The following is a 23048-nucleotide window of genomic DNA, read 5'->3' on the forward strand; positions in this document are numbered from 1 at the left end:
TAAAACAATTTTATAACTTATTGGAGGAGAAAAAGCTTCATTATATAGTAGGTACACTACTAGGGGTTAACCGTTTCGAAAACGAATATAAAAAGAAACGAGCAGAAAATCACATGTGTGCAAGTATTATTTAGAACACAATGCACGTGTGCAATTTTTTGTGGGACAGTGAGCAATAGTCAACAACGTATATATTACTTTCAAAAAAAACTTAAAATCCAACATCTTCTATACCAAGATCACCACTCAAGAGTCGAAATGTCAAAAAGAGTAAATCGAACGAAAAATTAGAAATGGTTAGAAATTTCATTAAATCGTTTTCTGTTGTCAAGTCACATTACTGTCATGCCAAAAGCAATAAGCAATACTTAGATGGCTGTTTAACTTTAACAAAAATGTATGATCTGTAGAAGGTTACAGATGAAAATTCTGTAAAAGAAAACATTTTCAGAAAAGTCTTCTATAAGGAGTTTAATTTATCATTTTTTAAACCTAAGAAAAATAGATGTGATGAATGCGAAGAGTATAAAATTCTTGAACAACCATCAGAGGAAAGAAAGTATCAGCAAGAATTGCACATCCAAAGAAATATAGAAGGATTTGAGGAAAGAGCGAAGGACCGACAGATAATTAACAGTATAATAGTTGAAGTTTTAGATCTTGAAAATATTTTTAATCTGCCAAAAGCTAATGTATCAAGCTTTTATTATTTTAGTAAACTTAATGTTTACAATTTAACAGGTCCTTGTAATATAAACAAAAGGGTATACAACAGCATATGGTCGGAATACTTAAGCGGTAGATCTGGCATAGATATTGCTAGCGCAGTTGTAAAAATATTTAAAAATATAGTAAAAGACATTCCTCATATAAGTAAAATCATTCTGTGGTCGGACAGTTGAGTTCCATAAAATAAAAATTCAATAACGAGTTTAGCATTACTTAATATTTTAAAGTCAGAAGTCAGCAGCAGATTAAAATTATAGAGCTAAAATTTTCAGAGCCAGTAAACGGTAACTTACAAGAGATTGATGCAACACAAAGTGTTATACAGCGTTACACTAAAAATTTAGAAATATACAGTCCAATCAACCTGATTAGAGTATTAAAAAACATGTCTATAAAATCAAGAAATTTTAAAATCCTGCAGATAATTACCACTCATTTTCTGGAATAGCAAAGAACAGCAACCTCTTTAATTTCTAAAATTCCTTACACGAAAATGAAACAAATTGTGTACAATAAAAATGCAATTTGAAAAATGTCAAGTGCAGAACATTTTTAATGAAGACTTCAAATGTGTTAGAATTGGATATAGATAAAGTACAAGTAAAGCAATTATCTACTGAATTACTGCAATTGCAAAAAGTTTTCGCCTAAAAACTGAGCAATATTCACAATCAGAAAATAAAAATAGAGATTTAGCCAAAATGCTGAAGTATATTCTGCATGAAATTGGCAAACAATATTATGAATTGGTTTTAAAAACTAACAAAATCTTAAAACAAAATCAAAAAAAAAAGAAGAAGACTGCTTAGAAAAGACTCTCTGAAACCATAGTATTATAATAATAATACTACGGAATATTATAACTATAATATAGTTCTTTAAACTAGTGATAACCTATATGTTTGCCTAAAATAATTATTTTTGAGTTTATTTTTTTTATGATATTTCATTTTTTTAAATTGTTAAAGAAAACAAGATTATATATTTTTTGTGACTAGTGTTGCTTTGTTCATTATCCTGACATTTTGTTCAATATCCTATGAAACTATCAAAGATTTTGTACTAAGAGCAGTTCTGTTCACTGTCCAAATTAAATATGCTAATATCATCTTAATTTTCGGTAAACAAGATTTATATTTTGATTTATCAATAATTTCAAAGTAAAGATAGTAAATTATAAATATCTATACTAGCTCTAAATAAAATACGAGAGCTGTTATAACATACTCAACTTTAACCGCGTTTTACCAACAATTTGTAAATTGGTCTGTTGAACAAACCAATTCTTGGGTGACGATTTGTTAAGTTTTAAAATTTCTAGCATAAATTGTTTTAAGAATATATTATCAAACGAACTATTATTTTAAAACTATCGCTTATTCTTGAAGCCATATCTGCAAAGCCGTAAATCTTTTAAAATATTATTATTTGTTTACAAAAACTATTGTTTAAAATATATATTTTTTAAATTGTCAAAATTTTGAAAGTTTATTATTTATTAAGATTTTATTAGTATATTCTTGTTTTTTTATTTAAAAAGTATGTACTTTTTTTGTAAATCTAATTTTGGGTATCTCTGTTTTATTCTCATATAATCTTTTAAAGCACTTTTTACGATTTATTTTGTAAAAAAAAGACTTTCAACAATAATTGTGTTTTCAATGAAATTGTTAATAATCAAAGTTAATAAAACTAATTATGAAATAAACATACAAAAAGTTTCTTGTTACTAAACACAAACATGCATTCAAAGTATTTTGAGGATGAACAAGCACCGCGCATGAGATCCCGACAGAACATATATATATATATATATATATATATATATATATATATATATATATATATATATATATACACACATATATGTGAGCTCTCGAGTACTTAATAGAAAGTGGGTGGGGCGGATGTTCATTAATAAATTTTTAGAAAATTTTCTAATCCACCCTGAGTTCATTTACAACCCTCTCCCTCCTCCTGATTAATAATTTTTACTTGTTATTAACAAAAAATTATTTTCTCAAGACTTAAAAAACTTGAAATGAAATTCAGCCTCAAGAATTAAAAAACATACTGGTAACTGATAACTATTTTTATTCCAACATTTCTAGCTCTAGTAAAGTATGCTAATCTTATTTTTGTTTTTAACTACTTAAATAAAAAAGTATTATTTCTTATTACAAACTATATCACAGAAAGTAGATTATTACATACCTTCTCTACTAGAAATATACATAATGGAAAACTAAATGTACTTACTATAAAAATCCAGAAGTTATTGTTTATCGGTGCACCAGTGAATGGAACAGGAGCCTTGCATGCATTTTTAACGAGTCCAAAAAACTACATCTTAAAATATATTTACTCCAGCTTAAACAATATCAACTTATAAAAACTCTAGAAAACTTTTTTTTTGTGAATTTTAGATATTATCCTTACGATTAAAATAGTCTTTTAATTTTTTTATTCGTTGTTACTACAATTATCATCAGTAATTTTTATTTATATTTTTCTTTTTTATTATTATCGAAACCTGCAAATTATGACTTCCGCATATTTGTTTTAATGTATCTTCTATGTGCTTTAATCTATATATTTACGATCCATATGTTTTAATGTATGTTTTCGCATATTATTACTTATATTATGCTTAAAAATTGGTGTCACTTATTTGATCAGATTTCTTTATAAGTGACTACATCCTATATTATTATAAATCCTATACTTATTATAAATAATTTTATGCTTATAACCACCATTATAATATTAGTTGTTATAATTATTGTTTTATTGTAATTTTTGTAAACATGCCTATTATTACTCTTAATATAATATGTATTGCCTTTTTTTATCTTATTATATCTTATTTATCTTTTTTTATCTTATTATCTATATTATTATAATACATTATTATTAGTAGTAGTATTATTATTATTAGTATTATTATTAAAACTATTGTATAAATGATTTAAGAAAAATAAATAGCTTGTTGTTGGTTTTGTTGGAACCCTTTCCACTTTTATACTTATATCTTTTTTTTGTATATATATATATATATATATATATATATATATATATATATATATATATATATATATATATCAACTTTATCATTATCAAATTTAATTTTTGAAATTATTTAATACTATTTATATTGCAAAAACTCATTTAAAAAAACTATGAATTTCACATTGAAATTGGTGGTGGTTATTGTGATGGATCGTTTAAAATGTGTTTTCAAATTGTGAATGTTGGTTTGCAAAACGCTAAAAGAAACATTAATGTTTTTAGTGTTTCTAATAAAGAAAACAAACCATACTCTCTTGTGGGTCTGTCAAGCTTTACGCAACAAATTAATCAATTGCAGTCTTATCATAAAAGTAAGTTTTGTTTCATTATATTTATTTTAACGTAACATTAAAAGATAAATTTATTTCAATGTAATGTCAACTGAAAACTCTATTTTCAGTGAAAAAAAAAGTATTTATCTTTAGTTAGTACAAACCATTATGCTCACCATATGCAATTATTGGTGCAAAATGGTATAAAATAGATAATAAAATTGTGCAACGAACCATATTATAAAATTATTGTAGTTATATTTTATATCATTAAGTTTTATTTATGGTTTTTACATCATATTTACATTACTGTTCAAATTATTAAAATAATTGATAAAAATTTAAAAATTAAACTTTACTTCTACTTTTTGTCATTAAAATGCATTATAGTTAATTAGTATTATGATTAATATCATAACCCTAGGCCTACTCCTAACCCTGACGGATTACTAACTCTTTCTGGGACAATACTGTGAGATTTTAGTGCCTGCATATTAGATTTGTACTTTGAAAGTTTAAAAAATACGTCAGTAATGTTCTTAGTTATAAATATTTAATTTTTTCAAATATTTGCAATTAGGCACGGATTATTTTGCAAAGAGTTACCAGAAATGATTTGATTTGAGGTCCTACAACCAGACAATCAACTTCATGTACAAAATCAAAATAGTCTTCAGTGTTTAATTGATTGATTTATTTACTTTAGTAGCAATGGTGACAAAAAAAGATTTATCTCCCCGTAAAAAGGGTTAAATTAAAGCTTTCTTGAAGAATACAGAGCTTACTCAATGTCAGATAGCTTTAAAATGTGGTGTGACTCATAGCATCGTGTCGAGCATAAAAAAGAACATGCAGCATGGCTTAACTGGTATTCCAAAACGAAAAGGAAAATGCGGAAGAAAGAGAATATCATCACAATAAAATGATTGAGCTTTGGCGAGACTCTCTAAATATAACCGCAAGATGACATCACACAGATTGATGGTTGAAATGAACACTTTTGGTGTTCAGATGAGTTGCAGCACAGTGCGAAAAAGATTATTTAAAGCTGGTTTGAGGGCATTTGATGCTGGTTTGAGGGCATTTAATGATTATAATTGTTGTGATGAGATTTCGTATAATAAAAATTTTTCAAATTTTGCGATTTTACATAGGGAAACGATTGAGAACTAACAATTTTTTTGTTAACGCTCATTTCTTTATAATTAAAGTCCAATTTACCTTCAGAGTCTTCTGGGAAAAATACTTTTTGTTCTTTACTTGTAATCTGAGTTCTTAAGCGTGCTACCGAGCTGTTTCTTTTAAACAAAGCCAAATAACCATGTTGATTAGATGTTCCTTTATTTAATAAATCACTTATGGCATAATGCATTTTACCAGCATAAGGAAAATCACTTTTAAATGTTTTTTTAATTTCGCTCTTGTTATCAAAGGAAATAATGCATTTGTAACGTGATGCTAAGTTGTTCCAACATTTACTCGATTTAGAAGGAACCGAATGAAAGACTGTAATGGTACCCACTCCGAGATGTGATCCGCTAGAACACGCGCTAGTATACTGTTGACTTATTAATCAAAAAGCGATATTTGTCATCAAACAAGATTATAGTTTTTAATAATCAATGATCGCTGTTTTGAATGCCATATTTATCTTTTGAAAAAATAATAGCTCTTTGTATGACTGAATCTAAATTTTCTGGACTATTTACTGTGATTATGTCATAAGCTTCTAGATTATTTTTAGTAAAATTAATAATATCACGCCATGTTTTGTGTTGAGATTCACTAGGTTCTCTCATTTGTGTAACTAATAACATTTTTGCATTTAGAAATTTACCGTATTGTAATAATTCTGTCGCCATAGTAGATTTTCCACTATTAGTAGGACCTGTAATGATTGTATTTTCAGGATACACATCTTTGGTAGGTTTAAAAATATTAAATTTAACTTGAGAATTTGTTTATTAGTCTTTAATTTCAGGTTCACTTGTTTTTCCTTTTAAATAAAAACTATGAAAACCTTTTTTGTTTAATATTTCAATTATAGATCAATCATCTTTTTTTTCTAGAGATTTTTTCTATAGGTTTTCCTTCTTTATTTTCCGTTAAAAAAAAAAATAATAATTACAACTTTCTTTATATAAGTTTGTTTTTCTTTATAAAAAATTTACAAAAAACGGTTTAAAATGTTTTTTTTTTATATCCATTCTTGGTATATTATCCATAGCATAAAGCAATTGTTTCATTGTTCCATTATGATTCCATGTTTTTAACATTTGAAAACATTTTTCATTGGTTGAAACATAATCTTTTTCAATAGCAATGAGTTGACATTCGTCCATTTGTAGATATCTTCCACACGCTTTCCAATCTCGACCTAATTGTCTTCAGTAATTCGGGTAAAAATTCACTATCATAATATACAAAACTTAAATATTCAATTAACCATTTGGTACAACAAGTTAAAAATTCTTCAGGGATTAATTCACGTCAGGGTAAGGGGGTTAGGTTTAAGGTTAGCCATTTGAAGTGATTATAATTAAACGTTAAGTATAAAAATCATCTTCAGCGTTAGGGTTAGGGTCAGGGATATAATGAACTTCTCCTTCTGTATTTTCTACTAGATAAAATTTTTTTAAACCAAATTTTTAACGTATCTTCGAGTTGTTGGGTTGTTAATTTTTGATCAAAAAAAATATAACTCTAATTTTTTAATATCACATAATAAAGGTATCATAATTTCACGATTAAAACCTTGTCATTGTATTATAACGTTCTGATTCTTTTATAATGTTTTTTTCAATTTGAAGTAATGTTTGTATGTGTTCATCACTGCAAAATTTTTCCACAACAGGTAAGACTTTTAAATTGACTTCTCGTACAGCGTCAATCGATATTGGTCTCCAATTTCATTCATGATTCCATCATCAAAAACAAAATTTTTTTGTGTAAATTATTTTAAAAAATCAATGACATGGTCTCTTTTTTGACTTGTTTAAAATTAACACTCATTCTATTTTGTTCAATGGGTTGTTTTTCTTTGACCAATTGATAAGGTAATTCTCTAAATCTTTCAGCTGCAAAAGTATCAAAACCATTCGCAATTTGAAACTAATAATTTAGAATTAGGTACTCCTTTAGCTCTGTTTTATAATAATTTTCTTTCTCTTCACAACCGTTTATACTGTGAACACTATAACATTTGGGTCCCATTGCAAAAGCTTGAACTATGTAATGCGGTGGAGGTATTTCGTTTTGAAAATGATCCGTTTCTTTAGCATAAAGACCTGAATATAAATAATGAGATTTTTTATAATTAGTATAATCCATCCAATGTTGTCCAATTTAAGAAAAATAAATCCATTCTTCTACTTTATGTCAAAATCATTATCGTCTTTTTTTTTGTGTGTAATAAAAAAGCAACCAGAATCGGTATCTGTTACTACTAAATGTGTTTCGGCACTGTGATTTCGGAACACTTTACCTAATTCCCAACTAAAACGTCCAACGTTTAGTTTAGCATAAGATAAAATTTGTGAAGAACAATACGTAAAGATTTGTTAACTAATTTACATTTTTCACTAGTAGTTAAGATAAGAGCGTTTTTAAGAACTTTTGTTTTTAAAAGTTCAAAAACATCGTTCATTTCTTGATGATCTTTTCCATCGTGAAATAAAATACTTTAAGTTTTGACATCACTAATCAAATGTAAGAGTCTTTCTTCAAAATAATAATAAGCATAATTAAAATCAGGTGTCTCGTAATAATTTAAACATACTTTATTTTTAAAAACGTCGAATTTATATCTTTCTATTTCAACACCGATATATATTTGCTCGTTATATATTAAATTTTGAAAATGAAAAGGGATTATCAATTTTACATTTTCATCACTTTGTCGTTCTTGAACTAAAACGTTTCGCATATTTTGAAAATTTTCAATGTTTTGAAAAGCTTTTTCTTTGTTATTCATAAAAACAGTATTGAGTTATAGCGCAATTTGTTGACTTAATGTTCCATTAAGTCCGTTAATTTGCGATATACAAGAATTTGCGATATACTTTGTCACCTTTTTTAATAGCTTCTATTCTTTTTTCCATATTTTCTTTTACCATTTTTCGGGCTATTGGATAACGCCAAAGAGGTAAAACTTTAAAATTTTTTTAACAACACATCCACAACATTTCGTTAACCATATTAAATCTAAAAATTCACACGTTTCGTGTGAACTTAATTTCATTACTAATTTAAAGTTTTGTCTTTTTCTATATTATATTACCCATTTTTTTTCAAATATTGTTTAGATACAATTTCAGTAGGAGAATAATCTTGTAATGATATTATTTTTATTTCTAACATAGGTGAAAACCCTCTCACTTAATCTTGGTATTCTGGCTGAATGGTAATTTGACAATGAACTAAAGCGGTTGTTGAAAAACCGTTCAAATTAACACGATGATATTTCTTAATAACGTCGTCTAAAGTTATGCATTCCATATCAAAAGAATATTTCATATGAAAAGGTAAAGGTTTTAATTGAGCTCCACCAAATTGTCCCTTTTCATCCATAAAAAATAAACAACCTCTTAATATGTCGTTATTTAATTCAAGTTCTTTTATTTTTGGTTCATAATAATCTGTATCAATAGCGTATTTTTGTCTACCATTGGTCGACATACCACCTCGAATACTTTTTTCAATCATTTTTTGATGCTCATCTGTTAGAGGATATTGAATTTGAATTAAACTTTTGGTAGAATTTAATTCACTTGTATAACTAAAAATACTGACATGGTTGATGATATGAAATTAAAATAAATAAATCTATATAAATAAAACTAAAATTAAAATGTAAATAAATCTATAAATAAAACTAAAAATAATCATGAGCTAAACCATATCTTTGTCCTGAAAAATGGTCATGGTCAATGACTAGATAGTCTTCAAAAGAATTGAATAATGTATGCCATTCCTTTAAAAGTTCTTGTCTATTTTTTTTATTTTGAATAATGTCTTTCTATAATTGTTTTTTTTTTTGAAATTTTTTATTAAATGATAACAACATGCAATGAAACCATAAGTTATGTAAAGGGTTGTTGAAATTTGTTCATAAGATACAAAAAAGTAATAGGATCATTTATTTTACCGTATTGATATTGACAAGGTATTGTTACTTCTTTGACACATTTTCGGAATATTTTTATTAAAAAATAATGATCTTCTAACAATTCAATTGAATCATTTTCAAACCATATTTGTAATTGTTTTTCAGTCATGAAAAGTGATGCAAATTTTTTCATAAAATAAACAAGCTTTTTAGTGTTTATTCTTACATAATCACTTAATAAACCATTTGTAGCATACATGTATTCAAGTTTTTCCCACCCTCTACAACAGATATAATACAAACTCGAAACATTAAATAAATCTTGTTTTATTTTTTCAGAATTGATTTTAAGTAAATAATTTTGTACATTAGGGCTTAACATGAACAATTCCAATTGACTCACTCTTAAAATCATACTGACTGCTTGAATTTGTTTATCATCGTAATCACGAAATTTATTATGATTTAACTTTTCTATTTCTTGGGGAGTAGAAGAAGAAAATTTATTTTTATAAATATCAGACCAACGAATTTTATCTGCAGGATATCTACAAATGGTGCATGAAATATTTTCTTCTACTCATATTAAACTTTTTTCTTCTGTTGTTATATTTAAATTTTCAAAACAAGGTAAACATATTTCATAAGCAAAACGAACCAAAGTGTCTGCTAAAGCAGTCAAATCATAAACTCTTAACTTCATTTTAAGTATTTCTATATTTTCATTACTTTGATTTAATTTTCCCCATAAAATATGTGTTTTGTGAAGTAAAGAAACTCCAGGTTGAAAATATTCTGGTAAATTGGTTAAAGGATTTTTTTCTAAATTATCAATTGCATTTTCATAATAAAAATCCATTGTGTAACAGTTTATCCTTGTTCATCCAAACCAAAACATTCTATAGCTAATTTTTCATTGATACATTGAATATGACATACTATGCAAATTCAGAAAACGGTTTTACTTTTAAAGTAGCATTTGATTCTGATTTTGTAATAATAGTTTCACAATCAAAAGAAATGAGAAAAGGAAATATATTAGCGAGGAAATCTGCTAGCGCTTATAAACGATTTTTGTGGATTATAATGAGTAATGTTATCTCCATACGTAAATATATGAGGTTTATAATAACCTTCACATTGATGATCATCACTAGTAAATTTTTGTCCACATCCAAAACATTGAAAAAGTGTACGCGAGCGCGATGAAAAAGAATGTATGATAGAAAATTTTTTATTCAAAATGCTTACAGCGTGAAAATAATTGTTTTTTAAAAATACATATTTTTGTAGTGTTAATAGTTTTTCTACGTTCGTTAGATTTATTTCTTTCTTCCTCGTTAATAGAAACTCTTTGAGAATCTTGATCTTCTTTAGTAATGTTTGCACTACTTGCTACTTTTAATACTATACACTACTTGCTACTTTCAGCAACACTACTTGCTACTTTTAATAATTCACTAATGCTGCTTTAAAAATGTGATTTTAATTTAGAACGTAATAAACGACGTTTTTTATTATTTTTATTGATTGAAAAAATTTTAATATTGACACGAACAAAAGTGTTTTCATAAGCAAAAGTTTGACATAAATCTTATAAAGTTTGAAAAGACATGTTGTTAGATTTTTCTTTTAATTCTTTTAAAGTATTATTCCAAGCTATAATATTCTTTTCTTCTTGATTTTCAAAGAGGAGTTGTAAAACATTTTCTTTTGATTGTAAATTGACATTATTTTTTTCCAAAACTTTTTGATTCCATTTTTTAATAGTGCAAACATTCTATTCTCGAGCTCGAACAAAGATATCTCGATTCTCGAACGAAGATATAAGAAAAGCAGAATAAAAGCATAAACCAGGTTTAAACAAAATATCGTAATCCAGAAACATTTTTCTTTCTTGTTCATAAGACAAAACTGTATAAGAAAGACCTTTTTCTGATTTTTTCATTGTGTTAAATAATGAGGTCTACACCATTCTCCAAACCACTCGTCTACATTAACTTCTTTGACGTTTTTTTTGTTCTTTTTAGTATAAAATTTTCCTATAACATTTTTTATAACGTTTTTGATCTCCATTTTTTTTGTAGTAACCATTCCTCGTTATTTTTAAGTTTTTTACGTCTCTTTTGATTTTTATTTCTTTTTTTATTGTAACCATTCCTCGATATTTTTAAGTTTTTCATAACTCTTTTTGTCTTTTATTCCTTTTTTGATTTCATCTTCAGTCATCTATTTTTCTTTTATATCCCGACAATTCGTAATTTCGTTATTTCATCATTGATCTTCCAGTTTAATTACTTAGAGACTTGACTTTAAAAATACATAACCGTATCAGTTTCCAATCACTATCGTCTTTTAAAATGTTAAAAACACTTCTAAGGTTGCTATCTTTATTAAAACGTAAATTCGCTGGTTAAGGTTTTATAAAATAAACAGGAGAATCGTAACAAAGTTTCATTATTTTACAATCAATAGAAGATGGTTATTATACAATAACCATCTTCTATTGATTTTGCACATAAAGTAACAATGTTTTAAGCAATTAAAATTTTTTGAAACAAATCATCAAAAGTACTTGCAATTTTCATTTTCACTTCAAATCCTTCTAAAGTTTTTTGTTCCACATGATAAACAATTTCATCTGGACTTTGAATTTCTGTGTTGAGTTTTAATTCTACAACTACATCTTCATCTTTATAATGATCTTTGATATAATAAAAATAATCTCTAAACACTGTTGTTACTAAATTTGCTTTCCTCAGTTTTATACTTGAAATTCATTTTTTACTAAAAAATTAAATATATTTTTTATATAATCCTTTTACTTCATTTTTATCTTCAATAATAGTTATATTTTTAAATATTTTTCGTAATTCTGTTTTATTTTAATGAATAATATAAAGATCATTAATATTACAAACTCGTGATAAAGATACATAATAAAGTGAGTTAATAAAGGCGTTAGAATTAAAATTAAGAACGACTTTGTTCATTGTACTTCCTTGAGCTTTATGAACTGTAAAAAAAAAGCTAATCGTAAAGGTAAACCCATTCTTGAAGAAACAACAGTATGAGAACAATCTAAAATATCTTCTTTTACCGCTTCAATTTTTACTTCTTTTCCGTTCATAATGACCCAAACAGCATTATTTTTTATTAAAGTGACTATACCAACCGTGCCGTTACACAGTCCTTCTTCTACATTGATAATTCTAAACAAGATAACAACGGCATTAATTTTAAGATGAATAGCTAAAGGAATTTGAAATGTAAAATGAATGTTTGCAGTCTCAATAATATCTTTAGAATGAAACGAACGTCCTTCATATTTTATTTCGTTCATTTTAATAGCATTTTATAATCTATTTCTGCGATTTTAAAAAATATTCTTGTATATTTGACATTGATATTTTCATCTTTATCAAAATGACCAGTCATTAAATAATCAATAGTTTGATCTGATACTTTACCAAAACGTATTTCATTTAAAGCTTTAAAACATTTTGCATCTTCTTTTTGTCTAAAACATTCTGTTAAAACAAGAACATTAGTCATATATTGTTGCCATTTTAATGATTTAAAAACAAAAGCTCCTTTGACTGGTGATAATTGAAGAAAATCTCCACAAGCAATAATTTGTATACCTCTAAAAAGTTTGAATTTCATCAATAATTAAAACATCAGTTTCTAACCAGCGTTTTTTAACATCAGGATGCATATGTTGTATATAATAATCTAAACCTTTTCTTCTATTTCTATACCTGCAAAAGTGTGTATGGCATACCATTTGAAAAATGAGTTGATATCAAGACTAATCTTCAAGAAGTTTAGTCTTGATATCAACAACTGAAAGTGTTTCTGAAGTTAGTTTGAGTTTGTTAGCAACTTTTAATAATATTTCACCACAATTTTTTCCATTTTATTTATGTAATAATCTAATGTAGTAATAAAAAAACATAAACAAAGCAAAAAAAAAATTATTTTTAAATAATAGACACATTTATTATATGACTAAGCAAAATTAAAAAATCATGTTTCAATTTATCTTTTAATCTTGAAAGTTTTTCATTTTTGCTTCCAAATTAAACTCTTTCATTTTTTCTTTATGAAATTCGGGATAATTTTCTTTTAAATATGAAATCATGCATCATCTTTTTCTTTTTCTACCAATTTTTAAGTTTATCAACAGTTTTATTAGTTTTAATAATCATATTCATAATCGCTTTCATAAAAACATTCAGGGTTTCAATTCCATCTTTAAAACGATCAATTTGCGCATTTGTTCTATTAATTCGTTTAATTTACCAAAAGCATGATTCACTTGATCTCGATGAAGATCATATTTAACAAAATCTTTTAATGTTTCTAATTGTTCATCGATATCAGGATAATCATGAATGAGTTTTGTCCATACACCTCTATAACCCATAATTAGTTTACTAAATACAAAAAAATTTATAAATTTACAATAAAATAAAAATAAATTCATTTTTTAAAATTTTTTTCAAATTTAAACGTTCTTTATTTTAGGTCATGTAAAGAAACTTTTAATTCTTTTTAAATTCTGGATAATGAGAATTTAAAAAGAAAGCCTTTGCATCATCTCTTTTACTATATTTTTCTTTTTCTTCATTAACAAATCATTTCATCTTCTTCAATAGCAATATTAGACATGATAATCATGTGTGAAATTAATTTAATCAAAAGATTTCGAGTACACATTCGATCTTTAAATTTATCACCAACATTTTCAATAATCATCTTTTTTACTTTATCAATCACAGTCAAGATTCCTTCTTGCTCTTCGTCTAACTGTATAAATTGACGCAAAGTAAATAATCTCATTAAAAACGAATATATACGCTTCTATTTCGTGCGGGTTATATGAATTTATACTGAATATAAATAAATCTTTCATATTATTATAAATGCTTTGTAGATTATCAGAGTAAGAGTAAAGCGTAACAATAAAACTGTATATTTTCCTCGATCTTTTATACTGTGCAGCGTTCATTTTTCAAATAATATCCCAGCATGCTTCTCTTTTAGTTTCCATATATTAATTGTCTAAAAACAAAATTACATTACAATTTCAATTTAAAATTTTTGCACATCATTCATAATAAAAATTAAATTTTTTTGAAAATTTTTCTATATTCTCAAACATCTCTGCTTTTTCTTCAAAATTTTGATCTTCAATTAAATTTTCATCCTCTTCATCATTTTTAATTAACTTTTCTTCATCGTCGCTGTCTTGATTTTTCATTTTTTCTACAAGTATTAATTTTTTCATATTTTTTCGTTCTTCTTTCATTTGTAAACCTTGTAAAAATTTTTAAATATCATTTAATCTTTTGTTTGCTTTTGTAATTAAACCAAGCAACATTTTTAAAAAGGCATTTAAACCTGATTTGTTAACAATAAAAAAATGTTTTTCTTTTTTTCTTTAAAATGCAAACAAATATCTCTCGACATATCAAATATGGCTTCTAAAGTTTCTATATCATCATCGCAACCAGTCATATTTACTTTTCTAAAATCATGTTCCAAAAATTTATAAATATTTTTAAGTGAATGTTTTACATTTTTTTACTAAAAAAATTACGAAAAATTAATTTTCACATTTATTCAAAAAAACCGTAATTGATATCTTCTTTACCTTGTAGATTAACATAACCAATATCTTCTTTAATTATACCTGTTGTAAAAGGCTTAAAATAGAATATATAAACCATACATATAATATATCCATTTTATATTAGTTTACTAAAAAAAAATAACAAATTATTTTTCACATTTACCTTAGCCAGATTGTATCGCATGTTGTATAAGACATAGCAATACATAATCCAGAATATAATACAAAAACATTATAAGAAATATTCCATATTTATAAATTTTATTAAATTCAAGTCAAGGAGTAAAATGGAAGCAACTGATTTTGAAGTCGATTATTTCAACGATAATAACTATTTAAACTTTGCAGATTTAGCAGCTGCTACTTTATGGCAAATTGAACTTAAAGAAGAAAAAAATGTTGAAGAGAAACAATACTCCACAATACCACTTAAACCTATAGCTCAATTTAATTTAATTAAATTAATAATAAAAATTTAAATTAATAAATTTAAAAAAGAATTGATTTATAATCCCAAGAACGAAGGATGCGAAATTCTTTTTCCTTGGAAATATAGAGATGTGTGATCAAAATAAAACCAACTATCTATTTAGAGCTGAAATTAAATTAAATAAAGATGATGCAAAATTCAAAATTACTAAAGGAGAAAGAACTTTTAATGCCATTCTCAAATTGAATCATAATAAAATCACCAAAAAAGTTTTGGAATCTTTGTTATCAGGATTGGAAAATATTCAAAACAAAGCATATCATTATTTTGCATACGCTATCAGTGGAATATTAAAAAACATCTTTTTTAATGGTTTTAATATTCGCTTATTAAAATAACACGCAAAAAACAAAGACAAAAATGGGATCATTTTATTAAAAAATTTAAAATGTATTATAGAACAACAAAAAAAAAGTCAAGATAAATGCTTTTCATTGAAAATTATATTCAAATTATCTTTAAAATATTATTTTTGTTTCTTTACATAACCAACAGGTGCGAATGTGACGAATTAAAGAAAAATTGTAAAATATTAGAACACCAGTATCCTTCATGTTTGCAAAAACCGTATTTTTTATATAACAACAAACTTTTGCATAATGGATATTATACCATCTACACGTTTGTACCTATTTATACCTATTTTATAAAAGAAAAAGTGAAAATAGAAGACGATAAAGTTTTTATTCATATATCTTTTGAACGTTGCTATTTTCATGAAAAAGGTTAAATAGAAATGTTTCCTACAGCTCAATGATTTTATTTTTTTAAAAGAAACTTTAACATATTAATGATTTCGTATAGAAGTTTTTACAAAGTTTGTAATTACGAAAACGATAAAGAAGTATCCAGTCAACCTATTCACAAAAGCTGTAATTTTACCAAATATTATGTTACCGAAAACGAAGGATTATAAACAAGACAATTTTTATATTTTTTTTCTAAATCAAAAAGTTGAGATTTTTTATTCTAAATATATTATCAAAACACTCGCACTTGTTTTTTTTTTTTAAAAGATAGGTACACTGTATGTTTTTTTTAATAAGCAAAATAAAGTTTGCATATTTTTCCACACAAAGCTCTGTATACTTTTGTACACCGCCTTTATTTACAAATTCATTAACAAAGTCTTCTAAAAACAAAGAAAACATTAAAGTTTCGTGTTTTGAGCAATGCTCATAACTATCCTCTTTTGTAAGTTTATGTTGGAAATGTTTCATACATAAAAAAAAAAAAATAATTTGATTTCTTTGTTATTATGATCAACAGAAGTCCAAACGAAATAATATACCGATTCACTCACTCGTCTTAATTGTCGATTTTGTTTATTGTTTATATACTTGCTTATTGTTTTTCGATAACATAATAGACCTTTTCTACAATCTCGATGCTTTAATTTTTTTAAATTTTTCAGCGTCTTATAGTTCTTAACTCTAAATTATAGGGATCTGTTATAGGGGTAATTTTCATCAAAAGATTATATGATAATCTTTTGATGAAAGATTGTATAATAATATATATAAGAATAAAATTATAGGGGTCATTTTCATCAAAAGAAGTCCTATCAAAAAAAATCAAAATAAGCATCTCTATAAAAAGGCTATTACCATCTACTGTATACTTAAGAAGTTTAGTTTTATAATTTGGAAATAAATTACATTTTACTACTGAAAAATAAAAATAAGTCAGTTAGACGCATGTCACTTTTTCACTTGATTTTTTTTTTATATCTTTTTTAACAAGATAAAAAACATTGTGTCACCCTGACACTACCTTACTTATTCTATCTTTAGTTTCTCTTAGCAGGCCTCTTACTTATCTTTTACTTAACTTAACCCTTACTAACTTACTTAACCCTTAACCTTTATTTAACTTACTACATTTTTTCAATTAAAAATTTTTTACTTAATCTTTTTTAATAAGCACGATTAAAACTTTCTTAATTTAACTAGCATGAAACAGCACTTTTTTTTTATTGAATAGAGTTACATCACTTTGTCTTTTATACAAACTAATCTGTAGGGAATAACTTTTCTACATAAAAAGCGTGTTTTTTGCTGTAAAAAACAAAATGGCGAGAACAAAAATTGTCAAAGGAAAAAAATGGAAGGAAACAAAAATGAAATCGACGACTTGGAATTTTCACCTCTCGATATCACAACGCCTGAAATCATCATCATTGAAGATACGAGCGTCTCTCTAATGTAGGGAAACTTTATGATGAAAAAAACGTAGACAACAAAAAAACCGATGAAAAAGCATCACTGTTGTTTTTATATATTTATATTTCTTTTTAAAAAAGACATGTTCTACAAGTTTTTTATACTCTTTTAGATAAAAAAAAGAAAGAATAGAAACCGTAAAAATTGCGACGTTAAAAGAATAGAAAAATATTTTTATAACATCGCGTGTATACACCCAACGTTTTATTTTTTTAACCACTCTTCCTAGCTTACGGTTTGTTTTATTATCTTTACGGTTTGTATTATTATCTTTATATAACTTATCTGTTCTACGTAAACAGGATGATATTCTTTTACAATTACTAGGTAAATACTCGCTTGCAGTTTGAGATGATGTTGAACTATATTTTAAAGCAGTTTGTGTTTGAATTGATTTTTTTTGTCCTAGGAACCGTTGTTTTCGTACGTGCCATATTTATTGATCTAGGAGTATATCTTATTTTAGGTACTTTTTAAAAAATAACATTTTTATTTAAAGTTCATATATATTTTTACTATAGTACAAACACAACATGTTTATATATAAAATAACCAACTTAAAAATATTATTTTTCCCGATAATAATAATTAAAAAAATGCGTTACATTATCATTAATAAAAATATGAACTCCTGAGTGACGCCTTCTATAATAATTTCTATATTATGCAAAATGGAAAATAAATACCAATAAAACAAGTACCACCATACAATCCTCAAAAAGGTAAAATTTTTTTTACGCTTTAGCATAAAAAACAATAAAATTAAAAAATATTTTTATAAAAATATTTTTTTCTTATAGATATAGAATTAGAAAAACTAAACTGTTTTCTAGATAAAGTCGTAGAACGACACGAAATAACAGAAAATAGGGAAATAGGACCTTCTCATTGGGATTATTCCCCACGTAAGTCACTTTAAATTAATTACTTGTATTTTTTATTAAAGATAATACATTTTTTAATTCTATTTTTTTTAATTGTATTTTTAAAGCAAGTTGTATATATTGTATTAAAAAATAAATTTGTTAGTCGTTTTTTTTATTTTTTATTTTTTTTAATATATAAATATTATATATGGTTTTTTGAATAGAAAAAAAAATGAACATAAAACAATTAATAAACAATGTGCCTATACAACTTGAAAACCATTGGCAATAACTGGCCATTTTTATAAATAGTAAGAGGGAAGATGTCAAAGCTCTTGATTTTAAATATGTTAGACAGTGTGACAAAATCAAAAAAATTTTAGCGTTACAGTTGTTGCAAAATGTTTCAAAAAAAGAGAGCTTTGAAACGACTATTTTATATTATATCACACGTTGGCAAGATTATGAAAATAATAAAGAATTTTTACATATTTTATATAACACGAAATTATTAGTAGAAAATTATATTGTAAAACATTATTAAACTGTAATTTTTTTTAGCATAATGGAATACTTCACAAATAAAAATAACAGAGCGTTTTCAATATCGATGGCGAACACTGGCAGAATATCTAGATTTTAAAAAATACGAAACTCAAACTATCGAACAAGAACATAAAAATGTAAATAATAAAATGGTTAAGGTTTTATCTTTATTATTTCAAAAGAAGTATTCAGAAAATGATGCGATAAAAGCTTTACACGATGCATTTTGGTGCTGGTCGCTAGATGGATCAACAAAGAAATAATGGAAATTTTAAGAAACTTTATTTTACAATAGTCTTTTTTTTATTTATTAATTTTTTTTTTTGAATTTGTATTTGTAATTTCTTTTTTCAGCTAACAAATATATTAAAAAAAAAAAATTAAGCAATATATTAAAGGCTGTGGTTGATAAGAATATATATATTTTTTTGATTTAAAATTTTTTTATACAAAATATTTTCTTTATAGTTATGGAGAACATATTAATAAATTCAGCTATGGAGAACATATTAATGTGATGTTATGGATCAAAATGAATGCAATATTATGAATCAAAGTGATAAAATTTAATATGATGACGGAATTGAATTTGAATATAATGGAATCGTATATATACCCATGGATTATGATAACAATTAACTAACGAAATAGATAAAACTACAGACAATAATGTAGAACAATATATAAATGAAATTTTAAACAACATGTCTGATTTACTTGATTTATAAAATTCTATTGATTTGTTAGAAAATAATTAAATATATTACTTTTTTAGTTAGATGTTATATTATGTTATATATGATAAATCTTATAAATGTTATAATTGTTATATCATGTTTCCTTTTTTTTTAGATAACTAAAATAATGACCGAAGTAACAATAAATTATGAAGAGATCTCTCAATTCCGGTTTAGCTTGCTTCTGATTTAATGATAAGATTTTTTTTTAGTTAATTAAAATAATGTATGAAGATATGTATCCAGGTTTTGGAGACATGTTAAATTATGAAATAAACGATAATGAAATCGAAGATATAACTTTTAAAGAATAACATTTACAATAATAAAATAGAGAATGATAACATTGAAAATGAAATAGACAATTTTTTTTATTACTTTCCATTTATTTATATTTTTTATTTTTAAATTTTGTAAATAACCATTGTATATTTTAGCAAGTAATAAAAAATGGCTCACCGTATGGATTTCTTGAATATTTTGCAGAATTTGAATTAGGATAAATAATATCAATTAATATGTGCTATCGATCATGTAGACGAAACAATAATAGATATTCAAGAACGACGAAATACTATGGATGCTAAAGAATTTGAACAAAAATTTAAGTTTATTTACGATGAAACTATAAAAATAAAAGAACTAACCCTAACCCAAGCAAAATATAAAGAAGAAATAAATGAAGCTACAAAAAAATAGATTTGACTTTGACAGAAATAAAAAAATCTTAAATTTTTAAATGGTTAATTTTTTTGTATAAGACTTGTTATTTTTTTTATTTCTTTGAATCATTATATATAAATATATCTTTTGTGTTTTTTAGCAACTAATAAAAAATTTCTAACAAGTATCCTTGCTGTTTTTGTGCTTTACCTTTTTACTATGGAAAAAATGATTGTACACCAGCAAAAATGTGTTTCTAATAAGTTTGACTATGAATGCTTTGTATGTAAGAAAAAAGAAAAAGATCTTCTAGAAGATAAATATAATTATGATTTTGATGTGGAAGTTAAGAAAAAAATGTTTTTTTTTGCAACAAGCCTACTTATAAAAAAGACCATGAAGAACACAGTGCGATATGCTTTAAACACTTTAAAGAAACACAAAACCAAATTTTTAACACTATAAAGAAACACAAACCAAAACTTTAAACACTTTAAAGAAACACAAACCAAAAGAAATGTTTAAATCATTTGAATCTATCCACCAACACTTGCATGCTTACGATAAAAAATATAAACGAAAAAATAAATATCTTGGCTAAACAACTAGAAGATAACAACGAATTAAAACAAGTGAATAATGAAATAATAAAATTACATCAAATAATAAAACAAAATAACGAGTTGAAAAAAGGATTTTATAAAAAAATTGGGATTTAAAACGAAAGAAAGGGTAAAACACAGTATCCGTTTAAAGATCTTCAAATTATAAAATTAGATCAAATGGATCTGCGAATATTATCCAACGAACCTTACTATGCTAGTCCGATTTATACTCCTGAAGGCTATCTATATCGTATTAAAATTCATGGTTATGAAGAGAAAGAAAATTTTATGTCAATCTATTTTTAATTGATACAAACTGAATATGATCATGCTTTAAAATGGCCATTTACTAAAAAAATTACTTGTAGTTTAAGAAATAACGAAAAGTATTATTCTCATACTATTTCGTTAGAAAACGATATTAAATATTCTACTTGTGGTACTAGAACTTTTGATAAACCTAAAGAATTATAAGGCATCATAATTATTAATTATAATAATTATGAGGCATTATAATTATTATAATTATAATAATTATAATTTAAAAAAAAATTACCTCCTTTATGCTCTCCTGAAAGAAAACTTTATCCTAGCGAAGTGGTTTACGTTAAACAAGAAGAACTCTATAATTTTTATAATCACTAAAATTTTTTATATATTTTTGTTATATATATTTTAATTTGTTTATTTTTTAGATAACAGAAATTGATTGCTTTTATAAATTATTTGAAAATTATATTGAATGCTCTATTGAACAATTTTATTTTGTATTATATCAACCTTTTATACATGTTAATGATATTTTTTTATAGTTATAGCTAAAATAATGAAATATAATAAAAAAATTATGCATATATCAACAGAAAAAAACAAAAACAAAAAAAAAAAAGGTAGTAAGAGGTATATTTTTGTCATATTTTTTCTCTTTATATTACTTTTACATCAAAATTTAAATTAAAAAATTTTTATTCATTAGAAATGGCTTTATATTTCAACCGAATAAACAAATCTATTCATCTGAACAAACGATACTTTTGTATCAATAAATGCGGACGTTGTGCAGCGTGTTCGTTATTAAAAAATAATAAATTTGGTATTTTTTTATACAGAATATATTTTTAATATTAATATATTTTTTAATATTAGTATATTTGATTAATATCGGTATAAATCGCATGTAGTATTTTTTTTATTGCTATTTTATAATAACAATTTGTTTAGAAATAAGAGCATAAGTAATATAATGTCTGGAAATTGTCTTTGTACTAAAAACTTCGAGCTTACAGTCCAAGAAGCATTATTTGTAATGGAACACGCAAAATTATATCAAAGGACATTTGTAGAAGAAGCAGTTATTTATAATCATTTTAACGAGTTGGGAAAACAACTAGATCATTTTAGAAAGTTTATAGACGTAAAATTAGAATATTCAAACTTTCGATAATATCTAAAAAGTAAAGATAATCGAAAGAACAATACTTTTTTGCAAATTTTTTTAAAAGATTACATTTCAATTTTCTTTTTTTACCTTGTCGATTTTTTTTGACGTTAACGGGAGGCGTAGGCAATAAATAAATATAATAACATAGTTTTTAATTTAAGATTTTCCATAACTAATTTTTCAAAGAACGTGACGTAGGTGGTTTTTTTAACGTTATCGATCAATCGGGCGGTTGGGAATCAAAAATGCAAGATTCATATATAACCATGTAATAAGTGTGAAAAGCTTTATAATATTTTCGTTCAATACTTAATACAATATACTTAATACAAATTCGTTTAATGCTTAATACAATAACGAATGATTCATTAAAAAAATTTATGCGTGTTTGAATACAGCTCGAAGATTTACTCTTTAACTATACAATATAAACTATAAAACTCCTTTAACTATACAATAGTATTCCTAAATACTACATAAAATGTCCTTTATTAAAAACATTAAAAAAATTAACAAAAACATGAAAGATGTTAAACTCATTTTTTGATGCTGTCAAATCTATATAAGGCTTTTGTTTTAAATAAAATTTATTTAAACTCCAAAGAGCGCTGGATACCATCATAGAATGTTTTGTTAAACATTACCACAACAAAGCAAAATAAA

The 23048-nt window shown here is 25.0% G+C and overlaps 1 long non-coding RNA gene across 1 annotated transcript; it reads left to right on the forward strand.

Moving 5' to 3' along the window:
• The first annotated feature begins 17042 nt into the window (after positions 1–17042).
• Positions 17043–21552, forward strand: LOC136082895 (uncharacterized). Its single transcript, XR_010639813.1, has 3 exons — positions 17043–18249; positions 18361–18432; positions 18955–21552. It is a non-coding gene; the product is annotated as an uncharacterized LOC136082895 (long non-coding RNA).
• Positions 21553–23048: the final 1496 nt, after the last annotated feature.

The sequence above is a fragment of the Hydra vulgaris genome, chromosome 08, assembly GCF_038396675.1.
Source record: "Hydra vulgaris chromosome 08, alternate assembly HydraT2T_AEP".
Classification (NCBI taxonomy): Eukaryota; Metazoa; Cnidaria; class Hydrozoa; order Anthoathecata; family Hydridae; genus Hydra; species Hydra vulgaris.